Consider the following 6,808-nt stretch of genomic DNA (forward strand, 5'->3'; position numbering starts at 1 on the left):
AGAAGTTTCAAAACAGTATATAAGATAGGAAACCTGTATTTTATAATACATGGAAAGGTATTAGTATGAAATTAGGGAATGTCTCGCAACTAAACCTTTGTAAGAAAAAAATAGATGTAAAATAATTACCTTCAAGTTCCCATTAATCACTCCTCTACTCCTCCCAGCTCCCTCCTATCCCCACGCAAACCCAGCATTCACTTCTGAGACCACTAGAGGTTCACCTCAGGTCAGGTGGAGGATGCCTGCATGATGTCCTGCTGCTCCTGGGAGAGGGTGTGCATGGAGCTGGAGGTGGGCGTAGGCACTGGGATGGAGAACACACTCTGGGTCTCACTGGGGCTGGCGTCCCTCACAAACAGCTCGTCATTCACGATGCACAGATTGAAGGAAAAGTGGGCCCTCATAGAATGCCTGGATGGACACCCACACCCCCAATATTGACTCTGCTCCCACTGGCACTCAGCAACCAGATTCCTTCCACGCCCCTCCTGTGTCTGTCTCCCGGGTTCCTTGACTGGTACCTCTGGCTCTCCCCACAGAGCCCACCTTTGGAGAGACTGTCTACCATCTTCACTCGATTTATAGGTTTATCCCCAACCCACGGGCAATTTCGCATTTACCCTTTACCACAGCCCAAGGTGTGGACGCTCTGATCCCCATTCTCGGAAGAAGACACTGAGTCACAGAGAGGTCATGTGACTTGACCAAGGTCACACAGCGAGTGAGTGTTGGGTCAAGGAGAGAACGCATAGGCCGATTCCAGAGCCCATGCTCTTCTTAACCACTAGGCTAGACTGCTCCTGAGATCTCCCTGCTGGCTTTCCACAATACCGAGTAAACCTAAGGTCTGCGCCACCACATTCCCAAGCCCCTGAGCCCAGGCGGGGATGGGCATTCCCGCCCACAACAGGGCTCTCACCTGGAGTAGCTGGCAGGGTTAGCGATGAAGGTCCGGGTGAAGGCACGCACACAGCCCTGAGAACTTCCTTCCACTTCAACAGCAAACAAACAACAGTACCCCTTAGAGCCGCACGTGCTGTACACGCTCAACCGGCGGTCCCCAGTCAGGCTGTGACTGGACACTCATGCTGAGAGGGCAGTTGTTCACGGGGGCAGGGTGTCGGGAATCGGGAGGGCAACTATAGGAGCAGTCTGCGCCCAGTGACAGGGCCCCTGACAACCACTACACAGGTTCACGGGATGCGTTTTTCACAGCCGCCCAAGAGGTGGATACTACTACCCCATTTTGCAAATGAGGAAACTGAGAGGTTAAGTAACGGCCCAAGTTCTCAGAGTGAGTATCTGGGATGAGAGCCACCAAACTCCGCAGCCTGTGTCCCCAACGCCCAGGGTGTGCAGGGCAGACAGGCATGGACACAGCTCAGACCTGGATTGTCTGTGGGAAGCCTGAGGGCTGGAGAACACAGTGGGGAAGGGGAGGGGAGGGGAAGGGAAGGGAAGGGAAAGGGTCAGGGAAGCTGGGTGGTTCTGGGAGTGAGCCTGGCCAGGGGGAAGCAGCAGTGGGGCATCTGGGTTGGGGGTCTACACACACTCACCTTCCTTGAACACCCCGCTGACGGAGAAGCAGAGCATCGTTTCCTGAAAGGGAAGAGCCCAGGCACCCAGTCACCACCTGCACCTCCTACCCACCTGCGGCTTCCTGGGCCCGCCCGAGGGAGGAAGCAGGCGCTCACCATCTGGAACCACGTGTCCACCACGAAGGAGCTTAAGTCATGCTGAGTCTTGGGCAACACACAGAGGGTGTGCACAATGACACGATTTGTGTGCTTCAGCAGCTGGACCCGCAGGTCTGTGAGGGGAGGGGAAGCGAGCGACGGTCAGGGGCTGCCACGGCCTGGGCCCTATGATTGACCCCTTCACCGCCCTTTCCCACCCAGTCTTCCCATCACACACTCACGGGGGTCCGTGAGCTTCTTCATATTCCTGCTGTCCTTGAAGTACTTGCACAAGCTGCTTCTAGGAGACAAAGAGCAACAGTGGGTGGTGGGTGTTTGCAGGAGCTGGCCTGTGTCTGCTGGGGAGCCACACGGCCCAGGAGCAGAGCCTGTGCTGTGATACTCACGGGGCTGGGTCCTCGGGGTGGAAGGCAATGGTCAGGGAGATGTAGGCCCTGTGGTGATAAGCACCGAGGAGACCATATCGGTCTCCAGAGTCACAGATCAAGTAATACCTGTGGGAGAGCAATGAGGACAGGCTGTCTGTATGATCTGAGCCCCAAATATGACATGAAAGTCTCTGTGAGCAGACCTGTGCTTGGGTGGCCTGGCCCAATCTCAACCCTCTCTATTCCTCATGGTTGCAAGGGTACTTACTGCTGCAGGAATTAAAGGATCATACTCTTCAGTGTCTCAAATCCTTTATAGCTTTCCTGGAATCAAAAGGCATTTGAGAGTAAGCAGTGGGTAAAGCCTCTCCGCAACACCCCAAATGTTGTTTGATCCTCTTCCTCACCTTGCAGGGCTTTATTACGTAGGGAGTGTCGACATCAATGATAACTGGTGACGGTAACTCTTGGCCATCCTGGAGAAGGGAAGAGGAAGTCAGGAGTGGAGACCAGGGGAGTGGCCCTGGATGATCCAGGAAAAGGATGGGCCCAGGAGGGTGAGGGTCAGAGGTCAGGTGTGAAAAGGCCCTGGAGATTCCATGGGAAAGCTTACAGTGGATGTCTTCATCATGAGGTCCTGGAAGTCTCTAGTGTTATGTGCAACTTGTGTGTGTGTGTGTGTGTGTGTGTATATTTATGGGTATTTTTCCAGCAAGTCTATCCATGTCATTTTCAGGAGTCCATGCCCCCCAAAATGGTTAAGGTTCTGATGCTAATATGTGATCTAGGCAAGACCCAAAGGGCTTGAGGGCAGGTGCAGAGATCACCGACATTCGTAAGAGACAATGATTTATGTAGGCACTTACCAGGTGTAATAACTTTGGGAAATATTCTCTGATGGCCCTGTCCAAAACCAAAAATAGAGAAGAGGTGGTTGATAGTTCAAGGTTGCAATGCTTCCTCTGAGTTAAAACACTAATACCCTAAACAGAGATCAGTGTGTTCTGGCCCATCCAGCAGCACCCTTTGCCCACCTCTGCTTCTGATTTTAAGGGTTTTCGGTCCACTTCCCTGTTGAACACTGAGCATCTGTCATCTTACTGTCTGAAAGGCACTGTGTCCTCATCTCTCTCAATACCTTCACTTTAACATTCCTTCCCTCCCTCCCTTCCTCTCCTTCGCCTGGGTAGCTCCCACCCAGACTACTCGCACTCCCTTCTCCAGTGCCACAGGGAGCAGCATTTCAAACCCATGCTGCAGGGCTTCCTTCCCTTCCCTTCCTTCCTCCAGGGCCCCACTGAAGGCTGTGGAGAGAAGAGGGAATGGAGGGGGAGCCCAGTGCTCTGCTACTTCACTGGGGGTCCAGCACTCTGCCAAGACCTGGACACCCCAGAGGGATGATCCAGGATGCTGGGGCAGGGAGTTGAGTGAGGCGGGGCTCAGGGAGGGAGATGGACGGGGATGAAAACAGAAAGGGAGTGAAGGTAGGAGGGGAGAGATGAGAGAGGCATAAGAGCCTAGAGACAAGGGAGAGAGAGAAAACAAAGGGAAGGGAAAGAAGCTCTACTGTGGTGGGGTTCAGGAAGAAGAGAAAAGAAAGGGGAAATGGCACCCCTGCTGCAGCCCTTTCCATCACCTGCCCTGGAATGGCCCAGGCACCCCAGGCAGGAATGGAAAATATGCACATGTCGGGTTGGGGGCCCATTGGATGCTGGTTGAAACTTTGTCAACTTTATGACACAGAGAGGAGAGCATAGGGACTGTGGTCCTCCCAGAGGACCAGGTCAGCTGCTCCCTGCAAGCAGGCACTGTCATGGGTAGCTCAGGATCCTGCAGGCAACTGAGAATATATCTGACCTTATGTTGGTTGACTTATCGGGGAAGGTGGTGCATGGGGGGTTTCTGTCTACACACATCCTTTCTGGCTCCATCCACTGGCCCTTGTCCATCTCCCCCGCAGACTTCACCTGTAATTATGGGGAGGAACCACATGGACCAGAGAAAAAGAGCCAGGATGGCCCTGCACCCCTAGTCTCTTCCTTTCCTTACAAATCCATTTCCCTTCCTCTGTCACCACCCCATTAGCATTCCCACCTTCCCTTCAAAGATGGAACTGGGTACCACACCTCACCTCAGTGTTGGAGAAGTTCAAGTTCTTGGTGTTGGAAGCATTCTGCATAGTGTTGGATAGGCCATGCAGCTGGTAGGGTTTCTTATTGCTCAGGTCCAAGGGCAAAAGCTATGATGAGGAAAGAGAGTGAGGATGCCAGCAGGGGATACCTGAGACCAATCACCCTCTTCTACCTAATCTCTCCCACCATCACCACCAGCCCCAGCATTGGGCCTACGTCCTCACCTTGGGCATATTCCCTGGATGGATCTTCAGGGAGGCAGCCATGCCATTTCTAGGGTTTCATGCCATTCCAATATCACGGGTCATCAAGTCTCCAGGAAGCCAGGAGGAGGGAAACAGAAGCTGAGAGCCTCCTGGATGGTACAGCTCTAGCACCAACCCCTCCTCAAGTTACTATCCTGAGCATCCTTCCCAGACAGACCCCTCTGCCCTCACCTGCCCTACAATTACTGCTGTAGCCATACCAGGGTCAAAGTGGAGCCTCTGGATGTCAAGAGATTGCTGGGAAGCATCATATTGTCTGTTCACAGTCAGCTGCAGAGTTAGGGATGGGGTTCAGTGGCTCTGAGTCTGAGGTGGTGATTGGGGGCAATAGGTGGCAATCCCAAAAGAAAGGGGGAAAGATTTAACAGGGATATGTTTAATTGGAGCCCTGGAGGCAAGGAACATGAAAAGTGGAGAAGCAATATTTGAAGAAATCATGATTGAGAAATTTCCAAAAGGGTCAAAACACATCAAGTTTGTAAAACTATATTAATTAGACAAAAAGTATACTTTAAGGAAAACCATTACTAGAGAAAAAAGGATCAATTCATCAAGAATATATTAATTAAACAATCCTAAATTTGTATGTACCTCTTGATAGAGCCAAAATATGCAAATTGAAAATTGAGGGACTTCCCTGGTGGCACAGTGGTTAAGAATCCGCCTGCCAATGCAGGGGACATGGGTTCGAGCCCTGGTCCAGGAAGATCCCACATGCCACAGAGCAACTAAGCCCGTGCACCACAACTACTGAGCCTGCGCTCTAGATCCCGCGAGCCACAACTACTGAGCCCACATGCCACAACTACTAAAGCCTGCGTGCCCTAGAGCCTGTGTGCCACAACTACTGAAGCCCGTGTGCTCTAGGGCCCGCGTGCCACAACTACTGAGCCCGTGTGCTGCGACTACTGAAGCCCGCGTGCCTAGAACCCATGCTCCGCAACAAGAGAAGCCACCACAATGAGAAGCCCGTGCACCGCAACAAAGAGTAGCCCCCGCTCGCCACAACTAGAGAAAGCCCATGCACAGCAACAAAGACCCAACTCAGCCTAAATAAATAAATAAATAAAAGAAAATTGATAAAAGCAAAGGAGAAATGGACAAATCCACAGACATGTGAGACATTTTAACATAACTCACTGAGTGACAGATAAAACAGGCAGACGAAAATTTGGTTAGATGTAGAAAATTAAACATGAGTAACAAAGTTTACTTAATTGAAATATAACACTGTACATAACAATTAACTACACAAAACTTTCCAGAATAGATTTATATGCTGGGCCATAAAACAAGCCTGGAGAAACCTCTATGGGGATAATATATTATACCCTGAACGGTTGGTGTGAAAATTCAAGGGTAACTGTGGGTTCCCTGCCCCTCCCACTTCTATTATAAATCCAAAGAATATTAGCTTATACTAACCCCACCCTCCACTTAGGGGACCGTCTCCACTCTCCAAGCCCTAGGTCACATGACTCAGGCCTTTTCCCTAACCAGGGGAAAAAATTCACCTCAGCCATGGCCATTTCCATAGGAGGGGAGGTTTTCCATGTGGAATCAGGATGGATGTGTCAGAGTCTACTTGGCCCATTTCCTCAAGAGAGTGGAAACCAGTCAGCCTGGGCCCTCTCCACCCCTTCTCTAAAGGGGGGTCAGCTTGTTGGGGGTCCTGTGGGTTGGGATCAGGGAGGGAACCCAGAACCCCTTCAGCCCTATGGAGATCTGAGGACAAGGTCTCATGCTGACCAACTCACCCATGAGGTGGCCTGAAGGCAGTGATCTGTCACCACCATCCTCACAGGCTGCTCGTGAAGAGAATCTGTGGGTCTGGAGCTGGAGGTTTGGAGAATATCAAGGAGGGCTGCCAAGGAAGGAGAGAGCAGGCCCCAAACTCTGTCTCAGGGCCACAGAAGATGGAGTCCTAACCGGAAGTCCCTTCCCCAAGGGCATAGAGGAGGAGGCCCCTGGGAGCTAGAGGAGACAACTTCCTGTAATTACTGCCGCTTAAGTTTGCTACCAGCCTAACACCCAGGAAATCATTTCCAACTGAGGCACCCTTGCAGAGGACACCAACTGCAGTTAAGAAGCCAAGGTCCCAAGTACTTGTAGCTATAAACCCAGGGAACTCCAAAGGAATGTGAGCCTGCTGCATTACATTTTCTTCCTTCATGTATTCCTCATGAGAGGACCCTGAATCACCAGGTCCTTGTCCTCTCTGTGGTTGCTGATGCTTACTGAGTTTCAGGGGTTTGTATGAGGTCATTCAGATGCTACAGGGGACAAAAGAGACTGGAACTGAGTTCCATGGATGGGGATGACCCCACCCTGCATAGCTTTAA

At 51.5% G+C, this 6,808-nt stretch overlaps 1 pseudogene; it reads right to left on the reverse strand.

The window, feature by feature from the left end:
* Positions 1-230: 230 nt before the first annotated feature.
* Positions 231-4,466, reverse strand: LOC132357133 (nuclear RNA export factor 2-like; annotated as a pseudogene).
* Positions 4,467-6,808: the final 2,342 nt, after the last annotated feature.

Source organism: Balaenoptera ricei, chromosome X, assembly GCF_028023285.1.
Source record: "Balaenoptera ricei isolate mBalRic1 chromosome X, mBalRic1.hap2, whole genome shotgun sequence".
In the NCBI taxonomy this organism is placed as follows: domain Eukaryota; kingdom Metazoa; phylum Chordata; class Mammalia; order Artiodactyla; family Balaenopteridae; genus Balaenoptera; species Balaenoptera ricei.